General features: G+C 39.3%; 1 long non-coding RNA gene across 1 annotated transcript; it reads right to left on the bottom strand.

Annotated features, from left to right (window-relative positions):
* Nucleotides 1–10871: 10871 nt before the first annotated feature.
* Nucleotides 10872–19542, bottom strand: LOC130746222 (uncharacterized). Its single transcript, XR_009022055.1, has 3 exons — nt 18692–19542; nt 13599–17799; nt 10872–11388 (listed from the first exon to the last, which is right to left on the bottom strand). It is a non-coding gene; the product is annotated as an uncharacterized LOC130746222 (long non-coding RNA).
* Between the last annotated feature and the right edge of the window lie 2783 nt (nt 19543–22325).

Genomic DNA, 22325 nt, shown 5'->3' with positions numbered 1-22325 from the left:
CGTCCTCTGTCCAAATCGCATCGCCGCCGCTCCGTGTTCCCCTATCCGGCGCCGTTGAGACCTCACCCAACCACCTCCGGCTCAAATCACGACCTTCTCCTCTTCCCCAAATCACGCCGCCGGCCACCATTGAGTTTATTGCTAGCTTTTCTTGCTGCTTATTGTGTTCCACGAATTGGGATGTTTTGTTGCTGTTCATGTTCCACGAATTGGGGGTTGTGATTTGGGATGAGGAAACCCTAGATCTAGTTCTGAGCATTGATTTTAAGGTTTTTGGTGAATTAAATGGAAGAAGGGGTTGTGATGATGAATTATTTTATTTTATGAATTTTATGTTCTTAATGCTGGAGAAGATGATGAATATGAAGATGAAGAAGTGAAGAACAGAGATGAAGAGGAACCCAAGAACTATTTAATTTGCATTTTATTTATTAAAATATGTAAATAATTAGGAAGTTAGTAGTATCTTAATTTTATTTTAATTTAATGAAAAAAGAAAAAAAAATCCAACGATGCTGATTAATTGACGTGGCAAGGGCCCACATCAGCTGGCGGAGCTCCGGCGTTGACCCAACCGGCCAGAAGGACCAAAACCAATCATTTTTCCAAAAACTGGGGACCAATCCTCACCTTTACTCCGGCGAGGGACTAAAGCCATATTTATGACAAAGATTGGGGACCAAAAACCGGATTAAGCCTTTTTTTATAAACAATGAAATTATATTGAATAGAAGTACAAGAGGTACTTCAACCCAATACAAGATAAAAGAGAAAGAAAACAACAAGCTAGATAAAAGAAAAAAATACAAGACAACAACCCTACAAAGACCAGGAAATCTTTAATATGCACAAGTAAAAACTTGTGTATAGTTACACAAGCTACTTTTGACCTATTATTGTGGGTTAACCAGATTTTGTTTTAAAAAATAATTCAAAAAACATTTATTAGTGAATTAGTTAATGAAGGGTTTAGGTTAATCAGATCTGGGTTCATCCTCATCCCCAACTCCTCCCTCTCAATCTTCACAGATCTATCTACCAGAACCAACAATCACTAGCACGGTAGCACCTCCATCATTTCCGGCGACACCACGGTGGCTTGGTTCTCTCTTTCTCATTTCCAGAAGCTACCAGAACCAACAGCCAAAAAGCGCATGCATCTCACTCTGAACTCGGAAGCCGATTCCCGTCTGAGTCAGGTCCTCGTCCCAGCAACCCCCACCATCGAGCCTTCATCAACTCCGGCCAACTGTCGCGGCGGCGCCGTACTTCCCTCCTCCCAACAACCCAGAACCACCCAACCCCACCGAACCCACACCGAACCTCACCCCATCCCCACCACAATCCAGAACCACCCCCACCGCAACCAACACCAGCAAACCACAACCCATCCCCACCGCAACCTCCACAAACACCCGCCCTCCACCGTTGATCCCAAACCCTTGATCCTTACCCTCTCCGGCGGCGGCGCTGCCTTGCGTGGAGAGAACGCGACGGAAGAGAAATTGGGCATCATGGTGTTGAGATGAGATTTTTCTTGAGGTTGAACTTGAACCCTTGCTTCTGAATCGGTGATGTTTTGATGCGTGGGATGTTGAAGTTTTTTGGATGATGATGCTGGTGTTGAAATGGATCTTGCGGTGGCGGTGGTGGTTTCTGTTGAAGAACAAAAGTGGTAGGGTAAGGGTTGTGGAATCAGATCTGGGAATGGTTTTGGAAGTGTGAGGTGAATGGGGGATCTGGGAATGGTGAGAGAGATATTTTTGGAATTTTCTGAAAATTTTAGGATTAATGTTTGATTAAGAAAATAAGTATTTTGAATTATTTTTTTATAAAAAAACCGGAAAACCTCCCATAACAGGTAAAAAGGGGCTTGTGTAACTATACACAAATTTTTACTTGTGTAGGTTAAAGGCCTCCCAAAGACCAATACTACCCACCCCCACTTCCTTAAGAATAGACAATATAAAATGGGCCTCATTAAAACCTTACTAGGATAAAACCCCCTTGGAAAAACCTAGAAAGGAAAAAGAGTACCCATTTTATAAAGTCTACCTTTGTGTATTAACAAAATGTAGCTAAGGAGAAATTAGAATTTTATTAAGGATATTCGTGTACAATAATTCATTGTAGCTCTATATAACTTATTTAGGAAAAGAAATCAAGACACTTTTCGTTCACAACTCTCAAATCAAATTAGGTGTTTGAATTGTCGCATGAGTATACTGTTGAAACCTGGTTGATAAACAACAACGAAGAGGATTCAAGTAGTGGAGAAACAATAGGGTGAGACATGAATTTGATTCACTATTTCTCAGGAGTTCATTTGACACTTTTTTTGAAGTTCAAACCTCTGTTTCTCATTCAAGAAGAAGCAGATGAAACTGCTGGAGATACATCAAGAGTAATCAAGTTAGAAGCCCCAAGGGATCTTCTTCAATCCAACATTGGTCATGGTAACTAAAAGCTAAATTTGCTAGAAAATCAGCAACTCTGTTGCCAGTCCCCTTGACATGTGAAACAGAAAACAAATTAAAATGCACAGCTATGAGCTTACAGCTTCTAATTACATCATGTAGGTAGGATTCTCCTAGGTTGTCATTTGACACTATTATGAAGACTCCTTACAATTTAACAGCTCATTTTGATCGTTGATCTGGAACTCGAAACTATTGTAACCCAGAAGAAGTAATAAAAGAAGAGAGGCAAGGAGATATATTTCTAATTGATGATTAGAAGACTCAAGTGTGTCACTATTTGTCGGGAAAAAATGTTAGTATTAATGAAGTTTGGACAGTGGTGGTTTAATGTGGATGATCGGACGGTTTCAATATTTTCACTAGCATTTTTCCACCTCTAAGTTCAAATTTGTTACATAAACTATTGGGAGGTTCTTAACTTGAGAAATGTGGGACGTTTGACTTTTGAAACAACACACAAGTTACAACAATATTCACCCATAATTTCAAAAGTTTAGAAGGAATTTCAAAGAATATCTTATGGGTTTTTTTGTTTTTTATATAAAAAAACCAGTTTTGGGAAGCAGCACTATGACTTTCCATGAGATCACCTATTTTAATAATATTCTCACCCAAGCACACTTAATTTAAGAATTCTAATGGGATCCAATCAGTGACGGGTTCAGAAATTTTATGTTGTGGGTAGAATATGTATAAATATTTTTTTTCAAAGCATACATTTGTAACAACTTCTATAACACATTACTATTAAAAATTGAGTTTTATTACTATGCACATACATTATAAAAAGGTTTTACACAACTCCAATCAGAATTCACCAATTCGTTATCTGATAATTAAATTAGAATTTAAAAATATTTAAAATGAATAATAAAGATATGTGATTTGATACATGTGTTGGTGCTTGACAAATTTTTCCATTAAAATAATTTTTTTAGAGTTTTTGGTGGTAAAGAGCTGAAGCGGTTATATCATTGATTCTCCCATTTCTTTTTCTTTATATATGTTCCTTCTCAAGTCATTAGTCCAATGTTATGTTTTTTATTTTGAAAAGCCAATTAATTGATATAATATATATATATGTTTTTTTTGAAAAGCCAATTAATTGATATATATATATATATATATATATATATATATATATATATATATAAGGGGCACAATGGGTGCCCCAAACCATTACAAGGAAAAGGAACCCAACAAAGCAAAGAAAAACAAAACAAAAGAAGAGGCCTAAGGGGAAATCTATGAAAGACACGAACAGGAAAAAAGAGGGACGGGGGAAGCATCACGCCACTACTGAATTGATATCAGAAAAAGAGGCCCAATGTTGTGTTCTTGTTTATTATTATTTTTTTTTTGAACTCAGTGTTCTTGTTTATTACTCTAACTAGCATATTGTAGTCTAGTGTCCAAATTATAAATCATTTGGGAAAGAAAAAAAAAAAAGATAGCATCACAACTCACAAGTATAACATTTTGGTGGGGGCATAGGGGGCAATTCTTTGCACTGAATTTTTATGAGAACAGTAGAAATGCAATGCATGAGTATATATTATGATACATTTTGTCAATATTACGTGGGGCAAATGCCCCACCCACTGCTAACATACATCCGTCCCTGGATCCAATTCATTAATGTTGATATGATCGTATCCATCATCATCTTATGTGTTAAAACTGTGGGTATAAAGGTTTTTAAGTTTGGTGTTTTTTGGACTTGAACCATATCCTAAATTGATTGTTGTAACATATAAGTGAGTTGGTGAAGCAATCTTCTATTAAAAAAAGACTTGAAATATGTTAGGGGTCTACCAATCACATCGCACCCTCACCATTATCACTTACTGTGGTGTGCTTTAATAAATTTGTTCTGAATATTTTTCAAATTATAAGCGGAGTAAGTAATGATTCATTTACACTTTATTTTCTCTCATTTCATTTTTACATATTTTTCTTTTTATTTCTTTCTACATTTTCTGTCATATGACATATCATATCACTCATTTTTAATATTCTTTTTTTTATAGGCAGATGTTAGTGGTTAGTTGTTAGTAATTATAAATGCTCATTCTCAGAGTTCGAACCCTAGACCTCCATTTCCAACACCTATTTCTACCCTTAGCTCAACCAAATGAAAAAAAAACATTTTCTTCCTATTTATCGAAAGTGGAGGTGGAAAAGTAGTGGATAAAATATAGTTTAGTTATAAACGGTCACACTTGGCAATTATATAGTTGATTCTTTCCGGTGCACTAAATTACACACTTCATCCTTAAGAGATATAAAAAACACTAAAAAAAGTTTATCCTGTCTGCATTTTATAGATTTTTTTCCATTAACCGTACGAGACGTATCAAGTAATAAATAATCATAAGAGTATGTTTTTAAAGGAAATGTGTTTCATGCAACTTACAAATTTTATTACTTTTTAACTTCAATGACGAGATGAATGAAGTTTTTATTCATAAGAGTTGTTAGGGCTGGAAACTAATGGAGGTTGAGGTAGGGATCTTTGATGATTCCTTAGTAGATGCACCCCAATTCTACATGAATTCCATGTGTTTCGGTCGGCTTCTAAGCCAGAAGGCCCGATAGTATCACAGTCGGCTCAAAGAACTTGCTCTTAAGTATGTGTCATAAGGGCGGACTTGATGACTTAATGAAGGAATATTTCATCCTAGCCAGTGTCCGAGCGGTCATGCACATGGCGAGATACAGCGAGCAACGCAAGGTGGCCAAAGGCCAACCATGATCTCAGAAGCTCTCTCATAAGGACTTCCCTTGAACTTACAGAGGTTAGAGCCTATAAATACAAGTGTGTTCATTCATTTACTTAACTACTATACTTTCTAGCATATCTTTGGCTTGTTCTAAGACTCGTGGATTCCCTCATTGCACTCACAATGACTTGAGCGTCGAATAGTCTTCTGTAAGTACATCACACAAGGCCACGTTGTGGTATAGGAGAAGCTCTCCACGATGCACTCATTGCGCACTAAGATGAGGAAAACCTCCTATTTTGATTCTAAGAAAAACATTTGGCGTTGTCCGTGAGGAAACTTTTCAACAAAACTAGCAAATGATGGTTCTAACGCAAAGGCAGCAACACGATGAAGGTGCCCTTCTATAGCGAGAATTCTCCAGGACATCAATCTAACTATATACTCATGGTATTTGTTGTGGTACCTTAAGATAGAATAAAGTGTGGTACTTAAAATGATATAAATTAATAGAAAAAAATACAATTTAAACTTAGAGGAAGAAGATGGAGGAAGATTTACAAAGTTCAACATGGATGGGGTATGGAGGAAGAGGATCCTGGCAAGAAAGGATTAAAGGAATTTAGATGATCTCCTAGAGTTGCAAGTTAAACTTAAAACCCCAGTTTTTCAATCGTGCATTGAATAACATAAATAAACTTAAGAATAATATGTTACTAGTTCATTGAGTCATTGAACTTAAATTTTAAAAAATTACAACAATAAATCCTCCGTCTTTTTTCAACAAAATAACAAAATTTCAAATTAAAATACTACATGAGGTACCACAAAATAAAATAAAAATGAATTTAATGGATATGCACTGTTAGTGTAAAATAGTTTTACACTGACATCCAATTGAATTCCGTCGAATAAGCAAATATATTTTTGTTTTAATTAAAATTAAAAACGAATGCAACTCTCTCTCCTACGTGGCAAACATTGATTGGATGTCAGTGTAAAACTATTTTACACTGACAGTGCATATCCATTAAACTCAATAAAAATTAGTACCACAAAATTCACCTATACTTATTCAGTCACAGTCAGTAATGCTCGGTAATTACTAATTAGTCAGTTAGATTGACATGTAATTTCGCACCGTTGACACTCAAAAAGATTCTCCACAAAGAATAAATAAATAAGGAGAGAGAGGATCTCCTTGCCGCAAACCCCGCTGGAGTGTGAAAAGAAAAGAGTTCCCTACGTGTGGCTCTGCTAGGGTTGCAGGCGGCTAGTCAACGTTTAGGTTTTTTCTAAGTTTCCGTGAAGTTTTGGCGGCGCCGACTCACACGGACGGTGACGGTGGTTGTCTCTTAACGACTGCTTTCCTCTCGAGAGTCACGCGTTTACCATCTCTTCTTGTCTTCAGGCTCTACTTTCCGCAAGACGACACCACATCCTTTCCCTGTCAACGGCTACCTGAACGGGACCTTGCTTTTTCTGGCAAAGCATCATGTTTCCCTTACCGTTGGCTATGGCGAACCATGATGCAGTGATTGTGGATGGAAATAAAAGCTAAATAAGGATTAACGTTATGACTCTGCTAGGGTTTGCTCACTGGTCCACGCCTAGGAGTTGCATGCGCCGCCGCTGGCTTCCCTTGTCGTGCCGCCGCAATCTACAGAGTCAACGACACTACTTCTCCACCACGGGTTTGGGGTCTTCACGTCCAGTTCCTTTCTTTTCCTTTGCTGCGACTCGGCTGCAGCATATACCCTGTTTTTTCTCCCTGTTTTAGCAACTGCTGCTGTGCGTTGTTCCTCCGGCTCTTGTTTCGATGGTGAACGACTTTGATGTGGTGCTTGAAGGTGACGAGAATGAGGTGATTAATATTGGTGAAATCGTGGTTGATCCTCTGCTGGGTGAGGACGTCTGGCTCCTTGGCAAGGCCCTTACCCGCTCCCGTGTTGGTTTCGGTCCTCTTAGAGCCATGATGTTGGGTTTATGGAACTCTCATAACTGCTTGGAGGTGCGGCATGTCGGCACCAATTTGTTCTCCTTCCGGTTCAGATCCACTAAGGATCGTGACCTGGTCCTGAAATCTGGACCATGGTTCTTTAATAGACACATGTTAGCGCTGAACAAGTTTGATGCTACTAGTAATCCGCTGGAGGTTCCCATAACCCAGGTCCCTTTCTGGGTACAGGTTCACTGTCTTCCTTCGACATTCAGAACAGTAATAGTGGCCCGATCACTGGCAAAAGGCTTTGAAGGCTTCCTCGACTAGAACCGACGTCGGGATGAGGAATGTCTTCGAGTCCGAGTTTGGGTAAATGTTGGAAAGTCTTTACGTAAGGGACAGATGGTTGCGGTTGCCGGCCGGGATCCTTACAAAGCTATTTTTAAGTATGAAAAACTGTACGACTTCTGCTTCCGATGTGGCAATTTGGACCACCTTATCAATGACTGTGATGTGCCGCGTGCGGAGGGTGGTATCCCGTCTCGTTTTGGAGCTTGGCTACGAGCTCCGTCAGAAAAAATTGTTAGACCGCGAGGGAAAAGCAATAGGCCTGCTGGGGGACCAAGTAGAGTGAATCGTGAAGAAGGAAGCAAGCCCAGTGGGGATGTGCTAGGCTTGGATGATGCACAGAAACCGGCCATGGAAACCGAGGCGACATATGTCCCAATTATTGATCAAAAGATGAAGGCCGTGTTGGAGAATGAGAAGTATTGGTTTGAGGATGAGGAGTACTACTCAGATGGGAATAAGGAAGAGGAGACACCTAAATAGAAGCTGATGGGAGATGCTTTCAAAAGTGCCAGAACCTCTGATAAGAGGAATGATGATTCCTTGATGATGAACCAGCGAAAGAGAGCCAGCGTTTTTTCTTCAGCACTTGGCTTGAGTAACACATGGGTCTCTCCCCCTTTGAAGAAACTGAACTCTGATGGATTGGGATTGGCGGAGACCGTGGAGCGGTCCCGCCCACCTCAATGAGGATCTTATCGTGGAACTGCCGCGGGCTTGGGAACCTGGAGGCAGAACGGGCTTTGCGCAAGCTCATCCACTCAGAAGCTCCCGATATTACGTTTCTTATGGAAACAAAAGTGTATACTTCGGAGATGTTACGACATCGTGGGATTGGAGGTCTTTCAAACATTTTCCCGGTTCAATGTGGGGGTCGTGGAAGGTCTAGAGCGGGAGGCCTTTGCATTTTATGGCGCTCGGAGGTTGAGGTAACTATTATTAATGCTTCTTTACATCATATTCTATTTACTGTTGTCCATTCGGACCACTTGGCTGTACCTATGCAGGTTTATGCTATTTATGGTTTTCCTGAGACTGTTAACAAACCAAGAACGTGGGAGTTGGTTCGCCATGCACACCCCATGGGTCTTCAACCATGGTTGTGTATTGGAGATTTTAATGACATTCTTTCCCCGTCTGACAAACTTGGTGGGGATCCCCCTAATGTGGGGCAGCTTCAGATTGCTAACCAAGCTTGTGCAGATTCTGGGCTTCATCAGGTGCCCTCTTCGGGCTATACTTTTACTTGGTCCAATAACAGAGTCGGACCAGGACGAGTTGAGGGCGGTTGGATTATGCTTTAGTGAACCAGGCTTGGTCTGATTTGTGGCCAATAAATAGAGTGTCTCATCTTATATGACACCAATCTGATCATAGCCCAATTGTGTTTCATTGTGGATCTCGCAGCTCTGAGATTCATAGACACCGAACGAGGATGTTTAGATTTGAGAAGGTTTGGCTTGAGAGCGGCGATGAGTGTACGTAAATTGTTACAGAAGGGTGGGACAACCAAGATTTATCAGTTCTCTCGAAAATTGAGCTGGTTGGCCGCTCCCTTGATGCATGGGGTAGAGAAAAATTTGGAGATTTGCCAAAGAAAACTGCAGATGCTAAGGCCCTTCTCCAACGGCTGCAAAGGCAGGTCCAAACTGAGCAAGTGGTTTTGGTTTACAAGGAGGCAGAGAAAGCGTTAGATGACTTGTTAAAACAGGAGAAGATAGCTTGGAGCCAGAGATCGAGAGCTAATTGGTTGAAGCATGGGGATAGGAATACAAGGTTCTTCCATACAAAAGCTACCTAAAGAAGGAAGCGAAACCTGATCGAGGAAATTCATGATGATCAGGGAAGGAAATTTGTGAGGATGCGGATATTGCTCGCGTGTTGAAGGGGTATTTTAAAAATATTTTTTCAACCTCTGATCCTGTTGGGGTTGAGGATGTTGCCACTCTGGTGGCTGGGAGGGTAACTGATGCTCATAGGAGAATTCTCTCTCTACCGTTCTCTAGGGATGAGGTGGAGGAAGCGTTGTTTCAGATGCACCCTACCAAGGTTCCGGGAGTTGATGGATTTCCTGCGCTTTTTTATCAGAAGTTCTGGCATATCCTTGGTGACGATGTTTCTGATTTCTGTCTCCGGGTGCTTAATGGGGAGACGTCGCCAGGTATGGTGAACCAAACTCTACTTGTCCTTATTCCAAAGGTTAAGAATTCAATACTTGCAAATCAATATAGGTCGATAAGTCTTTGCAATGTTATTTTCAAGATTATTACTAAGACCATTGCAAACAGAATGAAATTGATTTTGCATGATTTAATTTGTGAGGCTCAGAGTGCTTTTGTCCCAGGTAGGTTAATATCTGATAACGCCTTGATAGCCTTTGAGTGTTTTCACTACATGAGGAAGCGTATTTCAGGTAGAAGTGGTATGATGGCTCTTAAGCTAGATATATCAAAGGCTTATGATCGAGTTGAGTGACCTTTTTCTAGGAGTATCGTCACTCATATGGGCTTCCCTACACATTGGGTTAATTTAATTATGGATTGTGTGAGTTCTGTTCATTTTTCTATTATGTTAAATGGGTAACCGCAACCGACTTTCGCACCCCAGCGGGGTTTGTGACAAGGAGATCGTCTCTCTCCTTATTTATTTATTCTTTGTGGAGAAGCTTTTTCAGCTTTGATCCAAAAATCCATTTTGAGTTCTTCCTTGCATGGGATTAAAGTTGCCCGTTCAGCACCTGTAATTTCTCATCTTTTGTTTGCAGATGATAGTGTTATTTTTGCCCGGGTTAATGTTCAGGAAGCAGAATGTATCAAATCGATTCTGGCGACCTACGAACGAGCTTCTAGGCAGGTAATCAATTTAGATAAGTCTATGCTGTCAGTTAGCCGGAATATGCTAGAGAATTGTTTTATTGAATTGCAACAGATGTTGGGAGTAAAAGTGGTAGATAACTATGACAAGTATCTGGGATTACCCACTATTATTGGGAAGTCAAAGAGTAGGATTTTCAGTTTTGTGAAGGAACGAGTGTGAAAAAAACTTAATGCGTGGAAAGAAAAAACTTTGTCTCGTGCAGGTCGGGAGGTGTTAATTAAGGCAGTGGCCCAGGCCATCCCATCTTATGTTATGTCCTGTTTTATCTTGTCGGATGGCTTGTGTGAGGAGATTGAGAGTATGGTATCTCGCTTTTATTGGGGGGATGTTACTCGTCGTTGTATCAATTGGAATAATTGGAAAACTATGTGCCAGCCCAAGCGGATGGGGGGTCTTGGCTTTAGAGATTTTAAATATTTTAATATGGCTCTTGTGGCTAAAAATTAGTGGCGCATTCAGAATTACCCGGAATCACTTTTGGGGCGGGTCTTTAAAGCCGTTTATTTTCCTTCTAGTAACTTAATTGATGCTAAGAAGGGTTATCGCCCGAGTTATGCCTCGAGTAGCATCCTTAAAACTTCATCCATGGTCCAGAAAGGTAGTTGTTGGAGGATTGGTGATGGCAAATGTAACGCCCCAATTTCTCGACTGAGGAATCACATTAGTAACCTAACAAAGTCTAAGGACTATTTCATAATCCTAAGAAAACACGATAATTTTTTTCTTTTCCAAACAACTAAACACAGTTTAATACATAACATAGTCTTAATTAAACAACCCGTTCCCGACATATAATAATAGTGTCTTACAATAGCATAAGCAAGTTTCCAAAATAAGTACGCACACTTAAACAGTGGCGAAAACAGGGTTTTAGTAACAGAGTTTTCAGATAACAAAGAAGACTCAAGCATAAACTACTAAGAGGAAAACTATACAGCTTCTTCCATCCTTGCTCCGCCGGTTACTATCCCTCCTCCATCTCAGCATGGCTAAGCATCGCCAGAAGGCTCTTCATCGCCTAATAGCGTTAAGCGCCCAAACAACAAGTAGCAAACAGAAAGGGTTAACTCCATGCAACTACCACATATAAAGGAGAAAATCATGCTATTCAAATTTAATTACCTAGCATGGTAAATAAACTAGCAACTTAAGTTAATCCAGATATCAACAAAACCAGCAATATAACTAAACTCATATATCAACAACTTAACATAGATTAGCCCAAATAATAATAACCTCAACAATATAACATCAAATCAGATATCAATAAACCAATAACTAAAATCCAACAACATCGGGTCAGATGTTAGTTCCCTATAATGCAACTATATGCTGCTACCAAAATGGATCGATCAATAACGTCTCACAAGACGGGACAATCACGCGGGACCACACCCACCTCATCGCCACTTAGCGCCACTACGGACGGGACAATCGCGTGGGACCACACCCACCTCATCGCCACTTTAGAACATCTCGAAAGATGGGACAATCCCGCGGGACCACACCCACCTCATTGCCACTTTATAACGCCTCGAAAGACGGGACAATCACGTGGGACCACACCCACCTCATTGTCACTTTCCCTATATGCCAAGTCAGTCAACGACAATTTCCAAACCAATAATCAACTCAGAATAACCACATGTTATTCATAATTTCAACAATAACCAATGGCCGAAGCCCAGAAAACGGAGACGCATGTCTCTATTGTTTAACAACGACCTTAACCTCAGAAAACATTTGACACAAGTCTCAGAAAGTGATGACCCGGATTTAGTAGTGTTTTTAGGGTCATTTCTTTGTAGGTTTTGAGTCTTTTTCTTGTGTCTCATGTAGTGTTTCATGCATTCTCATGCATTTTTATCTTTTCTTGAGTCTTTGTTTTGTTTTGGTAATTTTGTAGTTTTATAGGGAGTTTTCTTGCATTTTAAGTTAAGTTTAGGACTTGCATGATTTTCTTTTGTTTTATGAAGGACCTCTTGTGCTAATGAGCTCTTTGAGCTTCTAGATTCTTCCTTGACTTGTTGGTTAGGTTTGGAGAGCAGAAACTGAAGGTAATAGAAGGCCAAGAAGCATGGAATTGAAGGAGGACTTAAAGAGGATTGAAAGAGGAGTTACAGAAGCCAAAGAGTCTTTTCCAAGCGAGCTGGAGCGCCTAGGCGTTGGCAGGCGCTGGGTAGGCGCCAATTAGCTCCAGAGAGCATGTTTTGGGCATGCAATTGGCGCTCATGCGCTCTGAATTGGCGCCTGAGCGCCCAGAACAGCCCAGCCTCGTTTATTTTGCCTATAAATAGGATTTTAGTCATTTTCTTTTGGAATCTTTTGATACTTTGTAAATTCAGAGGTAGAGGATCATCTAGGAGAGTGAGAGAGGGCTTCCAAGCTTGTAATTCAGGTTCTTAGCCAAGCATGGCTCTTGCCATGCTTGGCTAATCTCTCTTCTTTACTTTGGATTTCTTGTAAGACTTTTCCTTTTAAGTTATAATCTTAAGTTCTTTCCCAAATGTTCTTCTTCTTTCCTTGAATCCCATATCCATGCTTTATGTTTCAAGTTAGAACATGTGCTAGCTTTATGCTTTTCTATAATAGAACGGAAGTTTGTTATAGATTAGGGATTTGTTATGGGATTACCTCTTCTATACTTGCTACTAGGAATAGAGGAAGGGTTGGGGTTTGTTGGCCTGAACTTTATAATCTTTATGCTTCAAACAAATGTTTAAGTACACAAGGAATTGGACTTATCTTTTGGTTTGAAAGAATTATCTATGCGTGGCATCGATAGGTAGTTGCTTAGGCTATAACATCAAGGAGAGATTCATGAGAACATGTGCTTAGAATGATGTGCTTGAATTGATTAGTTGAGCAAGAACCCAAAGTAAATCACTCTTTCTTTTCATTTTCTGTTTCATTTCTGAATTTATATTTTCTTTTTCCTTATTACTACTTCGACATATGTTTCCCTCAATAAAACAAACCTTCAAACTCAAAGCTTGAACCGAATCCATTCACTCACAATCCCTGTGGTTCGATATTTAAAACCGGGTGGATTCGTACACTTGCGGATTTACCAACAGAAAGCATTCCAAATAAGCAAGTATACAACATAGCAAGCATACCAATATTTCAATTAATTGCCAATCAAATTAAACACCTTCATCTCAAACGCATGCAGTGCGATAAAAGCATGCAAGACTCAAAGACGCGCTAAAACTGAGTTACCCTTACCTTAGCCACTTTCTTTCCTAAGTTGCGACTTCGATCCAATCAAGTCATCGCTCCTCGTACCGTCTAGCTTTACTTCCATTCTTTAGCTCCGACACGAACACATTATCGCACTTCGTATCCTTAGAAAATTAATCGCTTTCAAAAATGCTAAGCTTCAAGATTCTAATATCCGCTCCCAAAACTAGAGAAATTGCACCAAAGCTAATGACACAACAATTTTCTATGCTTAGGTTTCTTTGCAACCTCTCATGTTTATATTTCTTTTTGTGTTTCTCCACTAAAGCCACCCACATTGCAAGCTATTTATAGGCCTCCATCCAAACTTAAGAGTGAAGGAAAGTGAGCAGCATGTAACACGTCTAACATGCAGCAAAGGAGGAGGTGTAAGGCACAAGCATGAGGTGTGCATGCAAGAAGCATGTGGTGGTTGCATGTGGTGGAAGACAAGGAGGGAACATGCAAAGAAGCATGATCTGTCCAGTTTCTTTTTCTTAATTAGAGGTTTATGAGAGGGTGAACTGTTGTCCTTGGTCTAGGTGTCGAGTAGTCATGGGTTGTAGTGTGTGTTGTGTCAAGATTTGAGTGGGGAGTTGGGCACGTGGTACTCCCCCAAAGGCCACGAGAATTCTGACAAAAGAATGGTAAATGAATACTAAAACAAAGTTGGAATCAGAATGGTTAGACTTTATAGGATAAAGTAAAGTGTTAGTGTTAATTGGATAGTGTAGGATTTAACTCATAGAGTTATAGAAATAAATATTAGAAAGATGAAACATTATCCTAAAAATGATTAGGAACTCTATGATATAATTTAAGATCACTTTGAGCAAGTTTAAGTGATCAAGAGACAAGATATTAACAAGTTATATATACACATATACGAATCACATAAACATTTTCTTCAATTCGTTACTTTCTTCTTTATCTTTTTTTTTTCTTTCCATTTAAGTCACTTTCGTGACTTTCTTTCTTTCATTTTTTTTTTCTTTTAACTAAATTTTAAATTTTCTTTTATTTCAATTCAAGTAAGAAAATAATAATCCTTAATTATACAATAATTTTTACATAAACACAGAAGGCACAATAAATACATCAACTTAAACTTAATAGCGCTTATCGTCTTTAAACCGATAAATAACTAGTTAATAATCGTATAAATTATCCGGGTCTTACATTACTACCCCCCAAAAAGAAAGTTTCGCCCTCGAAACTTAAGCCTCAACGAAGAGTTCCTTATACGTTCTTCAATCTTTATTGGCGTCACTTCAAAAGGCAGGTTGTCTCTAAGCTGAATATCGTCTTCCTTGATAATATGAGAGGGATCAGGGATGTACTTCCTCAATTGTGACACGTGTAGCACGTCATGAATCTTGGATAGAAAAGATGGCAACACAATACAATAAGCTACGTTACCGACTCACTCGATGATCTAGTACGGTCAAATGAACTTCGGTGTCAGCTTCCTTCACTTCATCGCTCTTCCCACTCCGGTACTTGGTGTCACGCAAAGAAACACATGGTCTCCCGCCTCAAACTCTAACTCTCTCTGCCGTGTGTCGGCATAACTCTTTTGCCTACTCTGTGACGGCCTCATCTTCGCTTGTATTTGTTTCACCTTCTCGGTTGTTTGTTGCACCAATTCAGGGCCAACAAGAAGGTGTTCGCCATCTTGGAACAAACATAAAGGAGTTCTACATCTTCTTCCGTACAAAGCCTCATAAGGTGTCATTCTAATACTGGAATGAAAACTATTGTTATAAGTAAACTCGAAAAAGGCAACAGCTCATCCCCGCTCTCTTGACTATCTAAAACACAAGCTCTCACCAGGTCTTCCAATGACTGTATCGTTCTTTCTGTATGCCCATCCGTTTGAGGTTGATAAGCATAACTCAACCTCAATTTTGTGCCCAGAGCCTCGTGCAATGCCTTCCAGAAATGCGAAGTAAATTTCGGATCTCTGTCAGAAACAATGCTCGAAGGTACCCCATGAAGTCGTACAATCTCAGCAACATACACCTTTTCAAGGTTCTCCACATTATATGTTGTCTTTACCGGTATGAAATATGCTGATTTTGTCAAACGATCTACAATGACCCAGATGGAATCAAATATCTTCCTCATAGTTGGTAATGCTACCAAAATCTAATAGAGATACTGTCTCATTTCCACTCCGGCACATCAAGTGATTGTAACATACCCGTAGTTTTTTTGGTGTTCTACTTTCGCCTTCTGACACGTCAGACATGCCGCCACAAACTCTGCTACATTCCTTTTCATGCCTGACCACCAGGAATTCGACTTTAGATCTTGGTACATCTTAGTTGCTCCGGGATGAATACTTAAACGAATCTTGTGACCCTCATTGAGAATCAACTTCCTCAACTCTTCGTCACGTGGCACACATACCCTTCCTTTGCAGCGTAAGATGTCATCAGTTCCTACTTCGAAATCCGGTGCTTTCCCCAAGAAAATCATACTTCGTTTCTCGACCAACTCTTCATCCAACAATTGCTTTTGCTTGATCTCTCCTAGCAAATCACTTGTTACCGTCACCATACAACTTAGTCTTCCAGGCGTCACCTCTACGCCTAGGCTGAAATCGCGAAAAGTCTCAATCATTTCCAACTCCTTAATCATTAGGGACAACACATGAATTGTCTGGCGACTTAAGGCATCGGCCACCATAGTTTCTTTTCCGGGATGATATAACAGACTAAAATCATAGTCTTTGATGAAATTCATCCAACGTCCTTGTTTCATATTCAGATCTTTCTGATCGAACAGGTACTTCAAACTCTTATGATCACTAAACACAGTGAATGTACATCCATACAGGTAATGCCTCCAAATCTTGAGTGCAAAAACTATAGCGGCCAACTACAGGTCATGCTTAGGGTACTTTTGCTCATGCGTCTTCAATTGTCTTGATGCATACGCCACAGCCTTCTGGTGTTGCATCAACACACAACCCAAACCTTGATATGACGCATCGCAATACACTTCATAAGGTTCTTCTTCATGTGGTAAGGTTAAAACTGACGCGGTCGTCAAATGCTTCTTCATTTCTTGGAAACTTTCCTCGCACTCCTCGGTCCATGCAAAAGGTTGGTTCTTACGAGTTAGCTTCGTCATTGGCCCCACAATCTTAGCAAAGCCTTCGATGAATCGTCGATAGTAACCAGCCAATCCCACGAAACTTCTTATATCAGTTGCACTTTTTGGACGGTCCCAAGCAGTGACAGCTTCCACCTTACTAGGATCCACAACAATACCTTCCTTTGAGATAACATGCCCTAGAAACTTCCCTTCCTCCAACCAAAACTCACACTTCGCTGCATTCGCGTATAAGACCTTCTCCCAGAGAACTTTAAGAACCTGTCGTAAGTGCTCCTCATGCTCCTTGTGATCCTTTGAGTAGATTAGAATGTCGTCGATGAACACCACCACGAAACGATCCAAAAATGAATTGAAGGTCCTATTCATGTAATCCATGAATACAGCAGGGTCATTCGTAACTCCATAAGACATCACCAAGTACTCGTAGTGTCCATAGCGCGTCCTAAACGCGGTCTTTTGAATGTTCTCATCTTTGACTCTTATCTGATGATATCCTGACCTCAAGTCAATCTTCGAGAAAACAATAGCACCTCTCAATTGAGCTATTAAGTCGTCGATCCTTGGCAAGGGATACCAGTTCTTAATTGTGAAATTGTCGATAGTCAACGCATAGCCGCGATCATCCATCCTTCTTTTTCACGAGCAGCATTGGCGCACACAGGCGCACACCTTGGGGTAAAAAAGGGATTTTAAAAGCTCCTTTCTTCAAAGGGAGTTTCGAAAGGTAAAAGCTCCTAACAAAGTCTAAGGACTATTTCATAATCCTAAGAAAACACGATAATTTTTTTTCTTTTCAAAACAACTAAACACAGTTTAATACATAACATAGTCTTAATTAAACAACCCGTTCCCGACATATAATAATAGTGTCTTACAATAGCATAAGCAAGTTTCCAAAATAAGTACGCACTCTTAAACAATGGCGAAAACAGGGTTTTAGTAACAGAGTTTTTAGATAACAAAGAAGACTCAAGCATAAACTACTAAGAGGAAAACTATACAGCTTCTTCCATCCTTGCTCCGCCGGTTACTATCCCTCCTCCATCTCAGCATGGCTAAGCATCGCCAGAAGGCTCTTCATCGCCTAATAGCGTTAAGCGCCCAAACAACATGTAGCAAACAGAAAGGGTTAACTCCATGCAACTACCACATATAAAGGAGAAAATCATGCTATTCAAATTTAATTACCTAGCATGGTAAATAAACTAGCAACTTAAGTTAATCCAGATATCAACAAAACCAGCAATATAACTAAACTCATATATCAACAACTTAACATAGATTAGCCCAAATAATAATAACCTCAACAATATAACATCAAATCAGATATCAATAAACCAATAACTAAAATCCAACAACATAGGGTCAGATGTTAGTTCCCTATAATGCAACTATATGCTGCTACCAAAATGGATCGATCAATAACGTCTCACAAGATGAGACAATCACGCGGGACCACACCCACCTCATCGCCACTTAGCGCCACTACGGACGGGACAATCGCGTGGGACCACACCCACCTCATCGCCACTTTAGAACATCTCGAAAGATGGGACAATCCCACGGGACCACACCCACCTCATTGCCACTTTATAACGCCTCGAAAGACGGGACAATCACGTGGGACCACACCCACCTCATTGTCACTTTCCCTATATGCCAAGTCAGTCAACGACAATTTCCAAACCAATAATCAACTCAGAATAACCACATGTTATTCATAATTTCAACAATAACCAATGGCCGAAGCCCAGAAAACGGAGACGCATGCCTCTATTGTTTAACAACGGCCTTAACCTCAGAAAACATTTGACACAAGTCTCAGAAAGCATTCCAAATAAGCAAGTATACAACATAGCAAGCATACCAATATTTCAATTAATTGCCAATCAAATTAAACACCTTCATCTCAAACGCATGCAGTGCGATAAAAGCATGCAAGACTCAAAGACGCGCTAAAACTGAGTTACCCTTACCTTAGCCACTTTCTTTCCTAAGTTGCGACTTCGATCCAATCAAGTCATCGCTCCTCGTACCGTCTAGCTTTACTTCCATTCTTTAGCTCCGACACGAACACATTATCGCACTTCGTATCCTTAGAAAATTAATCGCTTTCAAAAATGCTAAGCTTCAAGATTCTAATATCCGCTCCCAAAACTAGAGAAATTGCACCAAAGCTAATGACACAACAATTTTCTATGCTTAGGTTTCTTTGCAACCTCTCATGTTTATATTTCTTTTTGTGTTTCTCCACTAAAGCCACCCACATTGCAAGCTATTTATAGGCCTCCATCCAAACTTAAGAGTGAAGGAAAGTGAGCAGCATGTAACACGTCTAACATGCAGCAAAGTAGGAGGTGTAAGGCACAAGCATGAGGTGTGCATGCAAGAAGCATGTGGTGGTTGCATGTGGTGGAAGACAAGGAGGGAACATGCAAAGAAGCATGATCTGTCCAGTTTCTTTTTCTTAATTAGAGGTTTATGAGAGGGTGAACTGTTGTCCTTGGTCTAGGTGTCGAGTAGTCATGGGTTGTAGTGTGTGTTGTGTCAAGATTTGAGTGGGGAGTTGGGCACGTGGTACTCCCCCAAAGGCCACGAGAATTCTGACAAAAGAATGGTAAATGAATACTAAAACAAAGTTGGAATCAGAATGGTTAGACTTATAGGATAAAGTAAAGTGTTATTGTTAATTGGATAGTGTAGGATTTAACTCATAGAGTTATAGAAATAAATATTAGAAAGATGAGGGGCTGTCTAAATGACCATTGATTAAAATTGGGTTAAATCACCCTTTGATGAGGTGTTCCAATAATATTGTAACATGTGTTTTTATAAATTCCAACTCATTTCAATATTCTTTTTCTTTTATTTTTTCATAATACTTATTTTATTAAATAATCTATTTGCACAATAAACCAATCAATTAAGATTATTTAACACATAACTCCTTTTAAAGAAAAAACCCTAAGAATCCTTACTAAATTTATGAAGCTCTCCAAGCCCTGCCATTTTTTTCTAACCTGCCATAGCCGCAACAGCACTAATGGTTTTAAAATATAAGAATAATTGTCGTATGGAACAACAATTAAATCAATTTTTTAAGTTTAAGAAAATAATAGTAAAACTATGTTGTGTCTAGCTAATTTTCATCTGACCATGATCACCGCTTTGCAATGTTGTAGCACTGCAACAATAATTGAATCTGGTATCAATCATATCCTTGTTGGTTGAGTTTTGCACACAAGATTAATTCCGGCAAGCCTTATTGATTTTCTTTGCCAGATCTCGTGATCAATTCCTTAAGCAAGGAGGCCAAGAAGAAGAGCGGGCAAAACGTATTCAGATCACATGGAAGAATTAGGGATTAGGGTTCTCAATTGTTTCTTTAGGGAAAAGGAGTTATGTGTTATTATCTTAATTAATAAAAATATAATAGATCACATGGAAGAATTAGGGATTAGGGTTCTCAATTGTTTCTTTAGGGAAAAGGAGTTATGTGTTATTATCTTAATTAATTGGTTTATTGTGCAAATAGATTATTTAATAAAATGAGTATTATAAAAATATAAAAGAAAAAGAATATTGAAATGAGTTGGAATTTGTAAAAACACATATTACAATATCTTTGGAACACCTTATTAAAGGGTGATTTAACCCATTTTTAATCAAGGGTCATTTAGACAACCGCGAAAGATGAAACATTATCCTAAAAATGATTAGGAACTCTATGATATAATTTAAGATCACTTTGAGCAAGTTTAAGTGATCAAGAGACAAGGTATTAACAAGTTATATATACACATATACGAATCACATAAACATTTTCTTCAATTCGTTACTTTCTTCTTTATTTTTTTTTTCTTTCCATTTAAGTCACTTTCGTGACTTTCTTTCTTTCATTTTTTTTTCTTTTAACTAAATTTTAAATTTTCTTTTATTTCAATTCAAGTAAGAAAATAATAATACTTAATTATACAATAATTTTTACATAAACACATAAGGCACAATAAATACATCAACTTAAACTTAATAGCGCTTATCGTCTTTAAACCGATAAATAACTAGTTAATAATCGTATAAATTATCCGGGTCTTACAGCAAACATGTTAGAATATGGGATGATAATTGGCTCCCTAGCGGCCCTCCCATTAATTTTCGTCAAGAGATTATCGATGAGCAACAGTTGGTTAAGGTGGCTGAACTCCTCCTTCCGAACCATGGCGGTTGGAATATTCCTTTAGTTGAGTGGACATTTTGTCCTACCACAGCTGCTAGAATTTTGTCTATATCTATTCGACATCAGGATTCGTTTGATTGTCTTTTCTGGTTGGGTACTGCTGACGGAGGTTTGGTATGGTGGGAGGCAAGGAATAAACTGATCTTTGTGGAGAAACCTTGGTCTGTGGCTTCGATTTTGGCTCGTGTTGCTACACTAGTGTGCCCCCCATCAGCGTCATTCTCCTTGGCGCATGGTGGGCGGGGTCAAGGGCCAGGGAAATGGGTCCGGCCTGCGGTTGATGTGGTGAAGGTCAACGATCATGCTGCGGTGGGGAGGGACAAGATGGCGGGGTTTGGTATGGTGGCGAGGGACAACGCCGGGGAGGTGCTCGCGGCTGCTGCAAAATTTCCAACACTTGCTCTTTATCCAACGGTGGCTGAAGCTTTGAGTCTTAGGTAGGCTATGGAGTTGTCTGTGGATCTTGGGTTCAGACGCGTTCAGTTTGAGACGGATTGCTTACGCCTCTTTCAGGCTTGGAAGAAGGCGAATGGAACTTCTTATTTATTTTCAATTATTTATGATTGTCGTAGTTTAATTTCAGCTTTTGACTATGTTGATTTTTCTTTTGTTCGTCGCCAAGGGAACTCTTGTGCTGATTATCTTGCCTGACACGCCTCTACCTTTCAGGATGTTGTCTGGTTAGAGGAAGGTCCGCCGGAGCTTACTAGCTTTATGCTTTCTGATGTATTGGCTTCTATACCGGATCTGATTTGATTTTATATAAGGTTTTTGTTGAGTTCAAAAAAAACAAATATACTTTTCCAAAAATACTGAGATCTTTAATTCAATAAACATATTTCCATTTTCTCCAAACTCTGTTGCTCTCAGTAACTTCCAAGTTCCAACATTACATACTTTTGATCGGACCAAAGTTCCCATATTCAATAAGGAGATTATGAGTTTGGCAATTAGGTTTGCGTCTCATTTGGTGTAAATGCAACTTGCTCCTATGAGAATCTTTTTGGTGGTGAAGAATTTGGTTATGTTTATAAAGTTTGGTTTCGTATAGACTTTACAGGTTAACACCTCGATCAGGAAAACTAGTTTCTCTATAACCCGTGATTTTCCTAGTGACAATGAGATTGAGGTGCCCACTAGGGTGAGAAAAAAGGTTGCCCACCCTAGTGGGTACCTGAGAGTAAATGATGTTAGGAAACTTTTTACACCGTTAGCGTATAAATTTTTTTATATCGTCAGTGCATAAAAATTAGTTTGTCTATAACCAGTGTGAATTTTTCTACACCGTGAGTGTATAAAAATTAATCTCATTAATGATTATAAAAAACAAATTTGAATTTGCCTTGATTTATACATAAGATTGAATGATGTTA

Source organism: Lotus japonicus, chromosome 3 (assembly GCF_012489685.1).
Source record: "Lotus japonicus ecotype B-129 chromosome 3, LjGifu_v1.2".
Classification (NCBI taxonomy): Eukaryota; Viridiplantae; Streptophyta; class Magnoliopsida; order Fabales; family Fabaceae; genus Lotus; species Lotus japonicus.
This window is presented reverse-complemented; position numbering and strand designations above follow the sequence as displayed.